General features: G+C 37.7%; 1 protein-coding gene across 7 annotated transcripts in view; it reads left to right on the top strand.

Moving 5' to 3' along the window:
- Nucleotides 1-15,465, top strand: part of LOC124550887 (zinc finger protein 239-like) — a 270,087-nt gene that overhangs the window by 97,440 nt on the left and 157,182 nt on the right. The window lies entirely within an intron of this gene.

Raw genomic sequence — 15,465 nt, 5'->3', positions numbered from 1 at the left:
TAAAACACCCACAGAATGAAGACTGATAAAGACACATATATGTGAACTAAGGCTGGCAATCTTTTTTTGCTTATTACTTTGTGGTATTTATATTGACTGTAAAGTAAATATTCTGACATTATGTAGGATGCTTTGCATAACAGTTAACAATTATCAGTTTACTTATAAGTAATTTACCTGAAACAGACAGTCAAATGTTGACAGTAAGACTTGCTGAGCAACTGTGTACAGATTATAAAATTTATAAAGGAAACACAATCAATGCCTTAGACAGGTGTTTTGTAATGACTTGCTCAAAGAGCACTGGGAACATAGTCACAAGACTTCACAGCAGTATTTGTGGAAAATATAAATTTTTGCATTTCTGTTCCTGTTGAGCATTTTGAGCCATGGTCCTCCTTAAAACTAAACAGAACCAAGAATATATATGAGAACAAAGGCTTTTGCAAGGCCACTATTGTATAAATCATTCTCAGACTTCTTGCCACTTCAATTCAGGGTAAAACCTTGAGCTTTTGAGGATTATCTGTATCATCTTTTTTAGGAGCAACTGACTGTCTTAACTGCTGTAGTGATGTAAGATGGCGGCTAGTGTGAAAATTCGTTGTGCATCTCCAAGAAAAAGTATGAATTTTGCCTTGAAAAAGAAAAATTGTGACAGTTGTAAGGATGAAATTACAAAGCTCAGCGAACGGGTGTCTAGTTTACAATTTATTATCAGTTCCTTGAAGATGGATATCAAGAAACTTAAAGAAGAAAAAAGTGAACAGAACATGAAAAAGTCGTGCCATGAAAGTACGAATATGTCGCAGAATTGGACGGAAGTGAAGTACAAAAGACGCAAACAGATAATACAAGATACAGAAAACGGAAAAAGAAACATAAATGTAGTGAACGAAAATTACTTTCAAGCTCTTTCGACTACGGATTGTGAAAGTGAAGTTAACAGTGCGAGTGTACCATGTGGAAAACCAAACGACTTTGTGAATAAGGTAAAACATGGAATATTTCAGCAGCAGTTAAGTAAAGGATCATATGCAAAAGTGCTCACGAAAAATCTTCCACCGCTAAGCTGCTCTACTGAGACAATATTGACATGTGTTAGCAAAAAAGACATAATAAATAGTGCCAAACAAGACTTCACTTACTGCAAAGGTAGGCAGAAAACAGGCAATCTCGGAACAGCAAGTACCGGTAAAATTGAACTGGATGCCGACAGCCAAGGACGAAATATAGCCACTGAATTTCGGTGAACAAGTAGCCAGAATTTTAATTTTAACTGTACAATAAAACCAGGAGCAAAATTCAGTGCTGCTATGTCAAAGAGTCAAGAAAAAATTTCCTCATTGAGCAAAAAGGACTTTTCCATCTTCCTGGCGGGATCAAATGATATAGCTAGGAACAAAAAGAAAACAATCTCTTAATCTTGCTGAAAAGAAAACTGTATGAGCTGAGAGGAACAAATGCAGTGCCACACCATTACGACTTAATAGAATGGTCCTGTGTAAATAAAGAAATTGAAACTGCAAATAAAGAGATGCAAAATATTTGCAAGTGGTTTGAAAATGCAACATTTGTGAACATCAGCAATTTAGGGAAAAGATTTCACACAACACATGGTTCTCATCTAAATATACTTGGAAAAACGTAATAGTAACAAAAATTTTAGAACTTGTAAATAAAATCTCAAATGTGCAGTGTGATGATAGAAAAGTCATACCTCTCATGGACATGAAGTATGTGTTACCTGTAGACTCCAATGTGAAATCTGCTGTCAGTGAAGCTACACCTCTCCAAGACAAATGTGAAATTTTATTAATGCAAGTGAACGCTCCAAATGTTAATAATTCACAGTTGTGGAACAACAAGCACCAGAAATAAGTGAAACAGCAGCAGCACCATCATTATCAGCAGAAGCAGCAGCAATAGCAGAACCAACAACGACTGGACCAGCAACACAGCAATGCTTAAGGAGGAGCCAAAGGAAAAATACATCTGTGTCATTCAGTGATAATTTTTTATGGTTTCAAGCCAAGAAGGAAATAAAAATGTGAAAAACCAGCCTGCTAACTCATAGATAAGTTACAGCAACATCCTATTTTTAAACATTCAGGGTCTTGAAAATAAAGTTGAAATTCTGGAGGAGTCATTGCCACAGAATAAGTATTCTTTCTTATGTGTATCAGAACACATTGGCTTAAACCAGAACAAATACAATACTATGTACCAGAAGGTTATAAACATGGAAACAGTTTTTGCAGATCTCAGTACCGTATTGGTGGTACTGTTATCTATGTTTCAAATGGAATAGAGTGCAGAGAACTAGATCTTAATTGGGCATGTGTAGAGAAACACTTTGAAATTACTGGGATCATATGTGATATAATGAAACTTATCATAGTATGTATCTACCATTCCCCTGACTCAGATGATAAAACTTTTTTAGATAATTTAGACAGTGTACTCTGCTACATAACAAAATGGAAACAGTATGTAACTGTAATTGGGGGAGACTACTAATACCTTAATATTAACAAAACACAATCTCGTAAAACTAACACACCAGCTGAGCATAACAAACTGGGACAAATTATTTCAAAACTGTGATTCCAGTGCCCAAACAGTTTATGAAACGTTCCACAATTACTTAACAGGTATTTTAAAAGCCAATCTTGTTCAAAAGAAATACCATAAAACAAGAAAGGGTAAATTTTGCTACACCAAAGAACTGTAGGATCTAAAAAATAAGCTACTGCTGTTGAAGCGCCCTGCCAAAGTAAACAATTCTAATGAAATTAAGGATCTTGAAAAAATCACTAAGAAACTGTATAAGAAAGAGTTGCAATTGGCAAAACAAAGATACAACACAAATTTCATAAAAAATAGTAAAAACCAATGCAAAACAGCCTTGTCAGTAATTAATACTGTTAAAGGTGAAGTCAGAAACTTCGACAAGACAGTCCCAATACCATCAGATACATTCAGTAAATATTTTGTAAGCTGTGCTGATGATATCAAAAAGCTGATCAGTAAACCCAATGCTTTTGCAGAAGTTGTCAGCATTAGCACTGGTGGTGCCAAAACTACCACAGTAGCATAATCCAATTGAAATGAATCTCTTTGCTTCTTTCCTGCACCAAGAGCTTGTTTATTATCTCAGCAAGTTAATTGAATTAGGATACTTCTTACATAGTTGATTTAAAGGTGCACCCACACAATGCCTTTTCTCTGTTCAACTTCGTGCATCCACTTAAGTTTCCAATAGTGCATCCACGCATGCACATTTGTGCATACAGAATTCAGTATAAAAGGGAGCCCACGCATAAAAGCACATTGCTTCTTGGAATCAGTGCACTATTTAGAAGCCAACAGGCAGCTGGAGTCCATGTGAGTTTTGTTGTGCAGTTTATTGAGGCTGTGCTGTAAAGGCCATTTATGTGCACTATTATCTGTTGGCTTGAAAGAAAGCAAGCTGAAATCTATAAGACAATTACAGACAAGGGGAAGTTGTTTGGAATGCCATTTCTAAACTTTTTTGAACAAAAATGATGCCATGAATGTCAAGTATTAGTTAAAGTCTGATTATATTCCTGTAAAGACTTAAAACAATGTAAGGCTTGAAGCAGGAAAGCAGAGAAGAATAAGAAAAAGAAGCCTAAAAATCAGTGGAAGGTCTATATGAAAACCGTGGTCAAATGTTCATGCTGTGGTAACACAATAGCACAACTGGAGAGCCAGATGTCTGAAAAAAAAAAAAAAAAGAAAAGATGGGTTATGTGTAGCTCCTTTGCAAATTCCTAGGAACTGAAATGAAGGTCACACTGATTTTGAAGAAACTACAAAATAGGAGAACATAACCTCCATCATAGCATATTCTGGCATGGATGACATTAATTTGTCAAGACAGAGGATGTTAATCTACATATAAGCTTTCATGATTAAAGATCTGTAAACAAATTATTTACAAAATTAAATACAAATGATGCATTGAAAGCTAATTAACCTTCACATCATGACTAAGAATCTCCAGAATGAGATTTTCACTCTGCAGCAGAGTGTGCGCTGATATGAAACTTCCTGGCAGATTAAAACTGTGTGCCTGACCGAGACTCGAACTCGGGACCTTTGCCTTTCGCGAGCAAGTGCTCTACCGAAGCATGACTCACTCCTGGTCCTGACAGCTTTACTTCTGCCAGTATCTCATCTCCTACCTTCCTGCTAGTTCTGCAGGTTCACAGGAGAGCTTCTGTAAAGTTTGGAAGGTAGGAGACGAGATACTGGCAGAAGTAAAGCTGTGAGGACCGGGCGTGAGTTGTGCTTCGGTAGCTCAGATGGTAGAGCAGTTGCCCATGAAAGGCAAAGGTCTTGAGTTCGAGTCTCGGTCGGGCACACAGTTTTAATCTGCTAGGAAGTTTCACTAAGAATCTCCCTTAAGTATTTCTCAGTTTCAGGAATAACCCATGAAATTCTTTGTTTTGAACTAAGAAATAAATAGTTGTAACTGGTACACCTATATATTACCAGTTACCAGCTAACGAAATGTTATTGACTGCCTATTATCACTGCAATTTCCCAAGAAGAAAATCTAAAACCTCTCTGTGACCACATTCTGAAATTTGTGAAATTGTTATCACATTGCATTTCTCATACCTCTCCTATTTAGATGCTTTTTTGCACAGGCATCTTCATGTTTCTTTTCCCATCACTGTATCGCCACAGTAAACACAGCACAAACTCCCAAGCCAAGAAGGGAAAACAAACGGTGGCAACATAACATCCATGCGTATATGCGTTGCTTCCACAAATTTTTGGGCATATGTTTTTAATTTGCTTTGTTCGTGATTGCACATGAAGAAAGAGACATCATGTGGAGATACCTTAATAGTCCAGCTTCATCCAGCAAACATAAAAGAATATTCTCATCTGATGTAATCAGCATTGACAGGAATTTAAATTTTATCAGTTGAAATCAGCAAATTTTATTAGTAATTACACTCTTTAACATAAGAGCCACAGAGCCACCCACCAACTTGTTGGTGGTTGACTGTCATTCAATAACTGCGCCTTCATAGCAGTGTCTTTCCTACTTCCCATTATTTGGACAATTTTATTAAATTTGGTGTCACCTACTACAGTCTACTGCAGTCTACTACACTTACTACACACATCATGCTGTTTTTCTCCATGCGGCATATTCCTTACACCTTACAGCCCCTTCTTCTTTGCATAGCACTCCTTTGCCATCTGAGGTGTTGATATTCATACGGCTGCTTCTCTTTTCTCGAAAGGTTTCTTTAATTTTCCAACAGGTGGTATCTGTCTCTCCCACAGACATATCTGCTTGTCCTTAAGTCATCCCCCCTCTGCTATTTTCCACATCTTGTCATCTCATTTTTTGTACCTTGTTTTCTATTCTGCCTGTTTCATTTTTTGAATTTCTATATTTTCTTGTGCATCAATAAAATTCAGTATCTCATGTGTTATCCAAGAAGTTTTACTGGGCCTTGCCTTTTTGCATATTGTAACTTCTGCCTTCACTATTTCATCTCTGAGCTACAGATTTGTCTTGTATTTTATTCTGTGTCCCTGTGTCCATCAATAGTTGCCTAATGCTCCCTTTGAAACTATCAACAATCTTTGATTCCTTGGTCAGTAGTATTACACCTAGGTATTTGATGAACAATGTGACTCTCCGAAGATGTTCACTGTGGCTCCTATAATCTTCTAGTATTGAGCTCTTTCTGTCGTTCTAGGCTTGTCGTACATTTAATCCTTCTAATACCTAGTATTTTTTGTGTCACTGAGCACCATCAGGGTCTTTAGTGACCCCAACAGAATTTATTTTTTATTAAGGATAGTTTTAATAATGGTAGAATAAAATCACATTCCTTATTTTTTCCACAATCTAAAACATGATGTCAGTGTCATTACATTAAATTAAAATGCATATTTTTTTAAAATTTATTTCTTTGCATAAAATTTACAAAAGATTCTCATGAAACTACAAACATTTTTAATTAAATTCCAAATTGACATTTATGATGCATTACACTTACAGCAATAAATTGCAGAGTGGTTTGTACACACAGAACATCCACATTTTGAACAATTAACAGTGAATTTTCTATCCTCAGACCTTTTAGAAAATGGACACCTTCCTCTTTTTTTTGTCTGTACTATTGATGGAGATACTGGGGATATAATTTTGTCTGGCTTTCTTCTGACAAGCTGCTTTCCTAATTCTATGAGAAATCTCCGTCTCTTGTAGTTGGTCCTTCCTGCCCAGTCTGGTGTAAGATGTAGCCATATGATAAATGCATTCAGTGTGCTGATATCAATCATGCTGTAAAATAATACCACTGGTCACCTTTTGCTCATCCTCTTTGTAGTGTACATTCTAACCAGCTTTTCCATGGTGTCTATTCCTGATTTTGTTTTATTATAATCCAGAATCATAACTGGCTTGCATTCTTCACGATCCTCCACTTCCTTCCTTGAATGCACTGTACTGAGCGAAGGTACAACTTTTCCCTTTTTTGGACAATATGCTCTTGGAGTCCAAAAATAGATGAATATATGACTTGACCTTTGGTCTGAGTGAAAGCATGTGGTAGTTCTCCTTTATTTTTTCTAATTGTTCCTAAGAGTGTGAGATTGATTTTCAGAAGTTCTCTTGCCAAACTAAGGCTAGTGAAAAAATTGTCAGTTGTTACATTTCTGCCACTGTTTTCTAAACCTTTCACCATATTAAAGCAACTCTCTTGCCTTGACCAACTTCACGAGATTCATTTTCTTGTCGACCAGTGTAGACTTGGAGATTGAGAACGCAAGGTGTTGCACTATCACTTACAGCCCATAATTTCAACCCATATTTTCCTGGTTTTGAAGGAATATATTGCCGAAATGGACATCTACCACGAAATGCCACAAGTTGTTCATCAATTGTTACGTTGCTGTGAGGAACATATGCTTTTTGAAATGTGTGTACCCACATTTAAAATATTTCTGTAATGGGAGCCAGCTTGTCAGGAGCATGGTTATGACATCTCACATCTGCATCATCAAATCGGATGTACCCTGAAATTTGCGTAAAGCGATTTCTAGCCATTGCTTCACTAAAAATGGGTCTATCATCCTCTTTGTTCCACAGATGTGTAACTGCTTCATTATGGGCCTTGTAAGCACCTGCTAGGATCAAGACACTGATAAAGCACTTCATTTCAGTGTCTATTATAATTATCCGGGCTGTTATGCCGTGGTCGGTTGATGAATTGTGTCGATTCTCAACGTTTCGTCTCAGACTGCGGGAGACATCTTCAAGGGGGTCCATAGCTCAATGGAAGGTCCAACACACCCACTGGCTTGCTACTGACTACTGCTAAATTCCGTGTCTGCGCGCTCCCATGCCGCGGTGTGACGTCACGTGTTTTGAAAACGTCAGTGCAATTGGCCGCTGTCCGTCGCCGTCAATTGCCGTTGCCATCACCCAGTAGTGGACGGGTGGTACACATCTTCTTTAACACCGGCATCCATATACCATTTAATTTCACACCCTCTTCCTTTTGGTTGAAATTATTTGGTTGTTTAGCGATTTCGATTGCCCCCCTGTAGAGCTTTTCGTAATATCCGCTTGTGGCCGGTAGTACTTGCGTCTGCTCGAAACGAATATTGTGGTTCCCTGGCTGGAAAGCCTGCTCCGCAACAGCTGATCATTACGTTTCTCCTCTTCTACAATTTCCCTTGTGCTCTTCCAAACGTTTAGAAACAGTTCTTTTAGTGGTACCCACATAAACATCACCACAGCTGCATGGCATCCTATACACTCCAGCTTTTTCCAGTGGTTAGCCAGCGTCCTTGGCAGGCTTAAGGTATTCCTGTATCTTCCTGGTGGGCTTGTAAATTACGGTAATATTTCGCTTCGTCAAGATCCTCCCTATTCTTTCCGTTACATTTTTAACAAATGGCAGGTAAACCTTAAATTTTGCAGTAGCCTGTACGTCAGTATGATTTCTGCGTGGGTGCCTCAACGCACATTTTTTTTTGGCGGACGAATATCCGTTCTTCATTTGTGCATTGTGGAGATGTTCCATCTCAGCGTCGAGCAACTCAGGTTCACAAATATTTCTAGCTCTGTCCGCTAACATCTTGATAACACCCCGCTTCTGTTGTGGGTGGTGGTTCGAATCCCGGTGCAAATAACGGTCCGTGTGTGTGGGTTTGCGGTATACTGAGTGGCCCAAACTACCGTTTTCGTTTATAAAAACAAGCACATCGAGGAAATGTAACTTGCCGTCTACCTCCTCCTCCATTTACAATATGAACCCGAGTTGCTCGATGCTGAGATGGAACATCTCCACAATGCACTAATGAAGAACGGATATTCGTCTGCCGAAATAAAACATGCGTTGAGGCAGCCACGCAGAAATCATACTGACGTACAGGCTACTGCAAATTCTAAGGTGTACCTGCCGTTTGTTAAAAATGTAACAGAAAGAATAGGGAGGATCTTGATGAAGCAGAATATTACCGTAATTTACAAGCCCACCAGAAAGATACAGGAATACCTTAAACCTGCCAAGGACGCTCGCAAACCACTGGAAAAAGCTGGTGTGTATAGGATGCCATGCAGCTGTAGTGATGTTTATGTGGGTACCACTAAAAGAACTGTTTCTAAACGTTTGGAAGAGCATAAGGGAAATTGTAGAAGAGGAGAAATGGAACGATCAGCTGTTGTGGAGCATGCTTTCCAGTCAGGGAACCACAATATTCGATTCGAGGAGACGCAAGTACTAGCGGCCACAAGTGGATATTATGAAAGGCTCTACAGGGAGGCAGTCGAAATCGCTAAACACCCAAATAATTTCAACCGAAAGGAGGAGGGTGTGAAATTAAATGGTATATGGATGCTGGTGTTAAAGATGTGTACCACCCGTCCACTACTGGGTGATGGCAACGGCGATCGATGGTGACAGACAGCGGCCAATTGCACTGACGTTTTCAAAACACGTGACATCACGCCGTGGCGTGGGAGCGCACAGACGCGGAATTTAGCAGTAGTCAGTAGCGAGCCAGTGGGTGCGTTGGACCTTCCATTGAGCTACGGACCCCCTTGAAGATGTCTCCCGCATCAGAGACGAAACGTTGGGAATCGACACAGAATTCATCAACTGACCATGACATAACAGCCCGGATAATTATGATGGACATGATATTTCGGGCTGTGAAAGTCTACATTTTAGTACTTCATTTCAGTTGCATCTACTGGTTTCCATTTACTACCGTAAACAAGACTACCCTCTTTGTTAGTCCACTTAAGAATTACATCAACAATGTTTCTCCTAAGAACCAATTGAAAAGCTGGTTGGTTCTATGGAGTTTACATTTTTCACTGCAAATTTTGTTGGACCTAGCCTTACTCGCATTATGTTCCATCTCTTTTCTCTTTCACAAGCTCTTCTCAACTCGTGTTTGTGCCACAATTCTTCTTTGTTTTTAGACCTACACAAAATAAAAAAAATAAAAAAAATAAAAAGGGTATATCTTGGCGCTAGACCTTAATGCCCATTTACAAAAATACAATGTGTACTTACATATAACAGTCAGAAATATGTGTTACTTCCTGTTCAGGCTGGACATACACGCTGACCAAATCTTCTTCTGAACTTCCGTTTGATTGAAGACTATTCTCTTCTAAGACGTCAATTTCTCCATCACTGCATGAGACATCAGAAACTATATCGCTGATATCACTACTAGATTCTCCAGATAGAGGATTGTCCTGCAGTAATATTTCAAGCACTTCATCTTTGGAGGAAAGGTGACGAGACTTTTCCACTAAATGCAACACACAAAATAGTAGTCTCCACTTGTATGGAACAAATAACGGTCGGCTTATAAAGTATTGGCAACAATCACATGTTACAACAATATTTAAAAGAATAAAACAAAGGAAATACAGCAACAGTTACGGATTCAATGCAGAATTATTGGGTAATAATACTGCAAGAGAGAAATGGGGTCGCATTTAACCCCAATGGTATTCAGTGGTTCTCTCTTGATTTTCTGCAAAACTAAATATTTTCAAAAAGTTATATTAATATATAATGAACCCATTACTTAATTCAGGAAAAGTCCAAATTTTCCATAATTTTTAGGAATAGGAAATAACGTATATTTTACAGAAAATTATGGCCTGGGGTCATTATAGACCCCATAGTAGTAGGAGGGTTAAGCAAATTTACAGTTTACTGTAATTATGAACTTCAAATGAGTTACTTCCTGCAAGATGTTTGACGAGGAGATAGCATTAGTTTTTAGTTTTTAAAAATTGCAGAAATTGGATCATTCATTGAGGGCTATAATCTCCTTGTTAACTGGCCAGATGTGTCATTGGCATCTCCAGTTCAGAGGCTGGTCTGATGCACCTTGTAAGCTTTCACCCTTCTGGGTCCTATATATCATGAATGTTAGCAGTTTCCAATTTAATTGGAAATTACTTTGTGTGTGTGTGTGTGTGTGTGTGTGTGTGTGTGTGTGTGTGTGTGTGAGAGAGGGCAGGGGCCACCAAGTTGGGGGAGGGGGAACTCACTCACTGTAATGGTTAATGGTTAAGATGTGTGTCCATGCACCCAGTACAAATCTTATGTTCTTGTTGTTTTGATTTAGTACAGCTTAATTGTTGCTCACTGCAATGCAACTTATAACTTCATGTGGCTCAGGGACCAAACATAAGTATTTCGATTGGACACCACTTTAGCAGCTTGTGTCCCCCTAACCTAGCCCAATAATCCAACTGGGGAAAGAGAATGAACCACATGTCATTTCTGGCAAATCTGTACGTCATTGAGACATGATTACTAGTTAAAGGCAGATGAAAAAAGCCGTGGTCCAACATTGATTCGGTCTCAAAACCTTTTTGTTTCCAGGTGTGCGCTTTACAGTACACAGGGTTTACATTCAGTATTGGTAATTAAGAAGGAGCATAATAGGTAATAAAAACTGACAAATACACAATTCAGTGCTAATACATGCTACTAATCAGCTTGTCTTCATAGTAAAAAATTGGTAATTAACATATCCTATTGCTGTAGTTTACTTCCTGAAAGATGGAAACAAAAATGAAAGCTTATGCTTTTTCATCAACAATGTAAGGAAATGATAGATTGCTACTCACTGTAAGGATGACAGATTGAGTTGCAGACAGATGCAATGGTAAAACCACTTACATATTAAATTTCAGCCAAGGCATTTGTCAGAAAAGAAACACACACACACACACACACACACACACACACACACACACACACACACACACACACACACAAACGGGCATGCCCAAGTTCAAGCACAACCCATGCGCACATGGCTGCCGTCTCCAGATGGCCGTCATGATGTGTGCATGAAGTGTGCTTGCTTGTGTGTGTTTCCTTTTCTGAGGAAGCCTTTGGCTGAATGCTAATATGTAAGTGTCTTTTCGTTGTGCCTGTCTGCATCTGAACATGTTAACTTTTCAGTGAGCAGCAGTCTATCTTTTCTTACATTGTCGATACTCTAGCCTGTAGTTTCCAGTGTTCAGTATTTGTTTTTTGTTACTCCATTATGTAAAGCTTTAAAGCACAGTTAAAGTTTAATCTACTGATTCAAGGGTTTCTTAACTGTTGCAGTAGGTGTTAGTGGCAGTATACAAAATAGCTATCAAGTGAATTATTAGAATTTTCCATACTAATATGCCCTGGTCACATGGATTTCCTTGATAAATGTACTGTGTACATTGAACTGAGGTGATCATGTTTTGCACTATCCCCTGAAGAAGTTCCCCCACAAATCAGGACAAAATATTAGAGTTATCAAGAAAATCTGTTTGTCCACAACATAATGGCTGAGAATGTATTAACAGCTGCAGGATTCCCAACTGAATAAGATTGTTTTGTGAGCTATCTTACTGTTACAACATTTGTAGGTTTAGAAAAACATTTTTGACAATTTAGATTTGAATGAATTGTGAAACTCTGAAGTTGCTGAGGGTAAAATCTGAGGAACAAAAAGTCATTGACAAACTGTACAGAATCTGGATTGCAGTACTAAGCATTGAAAAATGCGAAAATGACATACCTTGGAAGATTAGATGAGATGAAGTATTTTGAAGAGAGACTGTAAGATGATCATCAACAATAGTGAAGCTAGGGTAATGAAGATGATGTTGACAAAGTTAGTTCAAGAAATTATACACTAAAGAGTTGTGGAACAGTTTTTCCATTTGGTGAAGAAGATAACAAATGCTGGTGGAAGACAAGGTCTATAAGATGCAGAGAAGTCTTTTTTGAGAGTGTTAGTGCAGAATGTTGTGTTATATGGAAATGAAACATGGGCAATGAATAGTTCAGATCGGAAGAGAATAGAAGCCTCTGAAATTTAGTGCTACAGAAGAATGCTGAAGATTGTGTAGCTCTATGGGATAAAGAACTGGTACTAAATCTATATGGGGAGAAAAGAGCTTAATGGCACAACCAGATTAAAGGAAGTGATTAGTTGACAGGACATATCCTGAGGCATCAGTGAGTCATCAGTTTGATGCTAGAGGGGACTGCGAGGAGTGAAAATTTTAGATGGAGACAACAGCGGACATGTTGAAGTGGATGTAAATTGCAGCAGTTTGCAGAGAATACGCTAAGGGAAGAGTGGCATCAAGTAGGCTTCAGATTAAACACCACAGCTGAAACATTATTTAAAGTTGCGATTGTACAAACAGTTATACAGCCAGCAGCAGTCTTCCAAAACACATCTCAAAGAGTCAGAGGTGACCTTACAGCATGACCTTTCGGTGAGTGCTACACTCTGATGATACTGCTGCCTCCCACAACTCCATTAATTAAAGAGACAGATATTCCAGAGATTGATAAATTAAGGAAATGGACCATGATGGGTTTGGGAAGAGCAGTTATTGTTAGCAGATCATGAACAGTATGGTTTTTTGTCAAAAATATGATTCTGAGCAAACACTTTTAATGTTCACTGTTAATTAGGACTTCACATGCCATTATATGACATTGATCTTCTCACACTGAAACTCTAAAATGAACAAACACCTTGCAATTAATTGTATTACAAATGGCTTAGCAACATCAACTGAACAGTTCCTGCTCACAGGTAATCTCGACCTGACCACCCAGTTCAGATGTTCGGGCTGAACTTTTATGACTTGACTCGCTTCATTCAACTGCTACACCAAGTAATCGCACACAACACAATGGTCAGACTATTCAAAACTTTGTCAGCAGGCAAGGATTAATCTGAAATTCTACCTCAGCAAAACCATAGGTAGCTGCAATGTAGTCATTGTGATTAAGCTGTTCGGTATACTTACTCTCAAATGTTGTAGATAACAGCAAATATCTTGAAATGTGACAAAATAGGATCTTCACAAACTCTATGCACTTTAATCACAATATTTGTTTTGGAAATAACCATTCCATAGCTACACTTTGTTTTGTTTTATTTTATTTATCTATTTTTTTTCTTTGCGTCTAGTTTTGAGGTCACAGACAAATTCTTGTGCTAACATTTCTATCATCAACCAAGCCCTCATGCTCTAATCTGGGATGCAGAGTTATCATTTAGTGCACTTCAAAAAGATATTAATAAATAAAAGTAAAAAATGGTGGCACTCATACGATGAAAAAGTGCAAACAGATTTTATGCCTGTGTTTTGATACACTTTGCATTTCATATAGAGCTGTTGTATTTCCAGTGGATGACTATCGCACCACTGAGGAGCACAACACTCATCATTCTGATTGATACTTCTGTGGTGTGGTGTTCAAGAAGAGAAATTCCTTTTTGCTGTAGTGTTTATACCAACATAAATTGCCACATGACTACCTTTATGGCATTGCCTGCAACAAACATTTGCTAATAAGTAACCTTCTAATCTGGAATATATTATTTCACTGGATTTTGGTCTGTGTTCAGTCATTATCAAACATGTGGTTAAAACTTAACCACCTGTTGTGGCTTAACTTGCTGATTGTTGATGATACGATTGAGTTGTGTAACTTAGGTTTATTGCAGTTCCTCCATTTTATATAATGTGGGTTAGGTTTATGGAATGTCAGCCCATATGACAAGTTCACCAAAAATTAACGTAGGTGAAATGCACAGAATACTTTTAAGATATGCTTATTGCATCACAACATAGACAAAAATGATATGGGTTTAATGCCTAAAAAGCAGCGTAAGACTGGTGCTAAAACTGTGGCAATACTAACTCAATTTGGTTACTGTTATTGCTGGTTATGTAAGTTCCAGCAATTACAAAGTCACATTATGCATTACTTAAATAGAACACTTAAATAGAATGTAATTGATTTTACAATTGAAATTTGTATCCTTTCACAAAACTGATTATGAAATTTAACTTGACAGATCATTACAATGTCTCTAATGCATGTAGTATACTGAAATATTACAGTTTTCATACCAAAATTTAATTAAATTTACATCAGTAACATAGTCTTCATTATTATTGCTTTACAATTGTAGTATAAATTTAGTTTCTAACATGAATCCTTTACAACTGGTTCCGAGGCAATTATTGTTACTTTTCTGCATATTAACTCCACAAAGGATAAGCTGGAATTATGTTTACAATATGTTCGATGTACTTTTGAGTTGTAGCACAATACCTTCTTTAACTTTTCAGAATTGGTTTAATTTCATCCTAAGTCAACTAATGAATATTTTGTCCATAAAGGACAGCATTATGAGGTCTGCGACTCTTGACAAATACAAATAAAACAGTGTTCTGCATCAATCACTTGTTTATTCTGCTACTATGCATTTCAATGGTTCACACCACCGTCTTCAGGTGAAAAAATGTTCATTTACATAGCTGGTGTTAGTGCAAAGTACACACTTCTTTTTGCAATAGCCGGCCTAGGGCAGTGTAGGTTATATTATGTTATGCTGTATGTCCTATCCACTCTACATTATGTTTACACCATTCAATTGTCAAGGATGAATATAATTTACATTGGAAAAGATGTACAGCAGGCAGCAGTAATCAGACTTTTTACAGCTCTAACAACCCTCAAAAGATGCAGCATAACCTACAATGCCCTTTGTATGCTGCTGAACAAATACGTCTGTATTTAACACTATTTAAATAAACAGTTCTTCACCTGGAGATGAATGTTCGAACCATCGAAATGCATAGTGGCAAAATAAAAAAGTGGCTGGTGCAGAATACTATTTTATTTGTATTAAATCAACTAATTTTCATTAATACAGTTGGCAAGAGATGTTACAATTCAGCCTTCTGCACACACACATATAACTTCATGTAAATATTGCATGATAGTACTCAATCACTGCTATGTGTGGAATCATACTTTTCGTTTAATACTGTACTAATATGCTACATTACATGGGAAGTGTTCCTTTATGATACTTTAGTAGGTGGAGTGTGTT

The sequence above is a fragment of the Schistocerca americana genome, chromosome 9 (assembly GCF_021461395.2).
Source record: "Schistocerca americana isolate TAMUIC-IGC-003095 chromosome 9, iqSchAmer2.1, whole genome shotgun sequence".
In the NCBI taxonomy this organism is placed as follows: domain Eukaryota; kingdom Metazoa; phylum Arthropoda; class Insecta; order Orthoptera; family Acrididae; genus Schistocerca; species Schistocerca americana.
The sequence above is the reverse complement of the archived record's forward strand: the minus strand, read 5'-3'. Positions and strand labels throughout refer to the sequence as shown.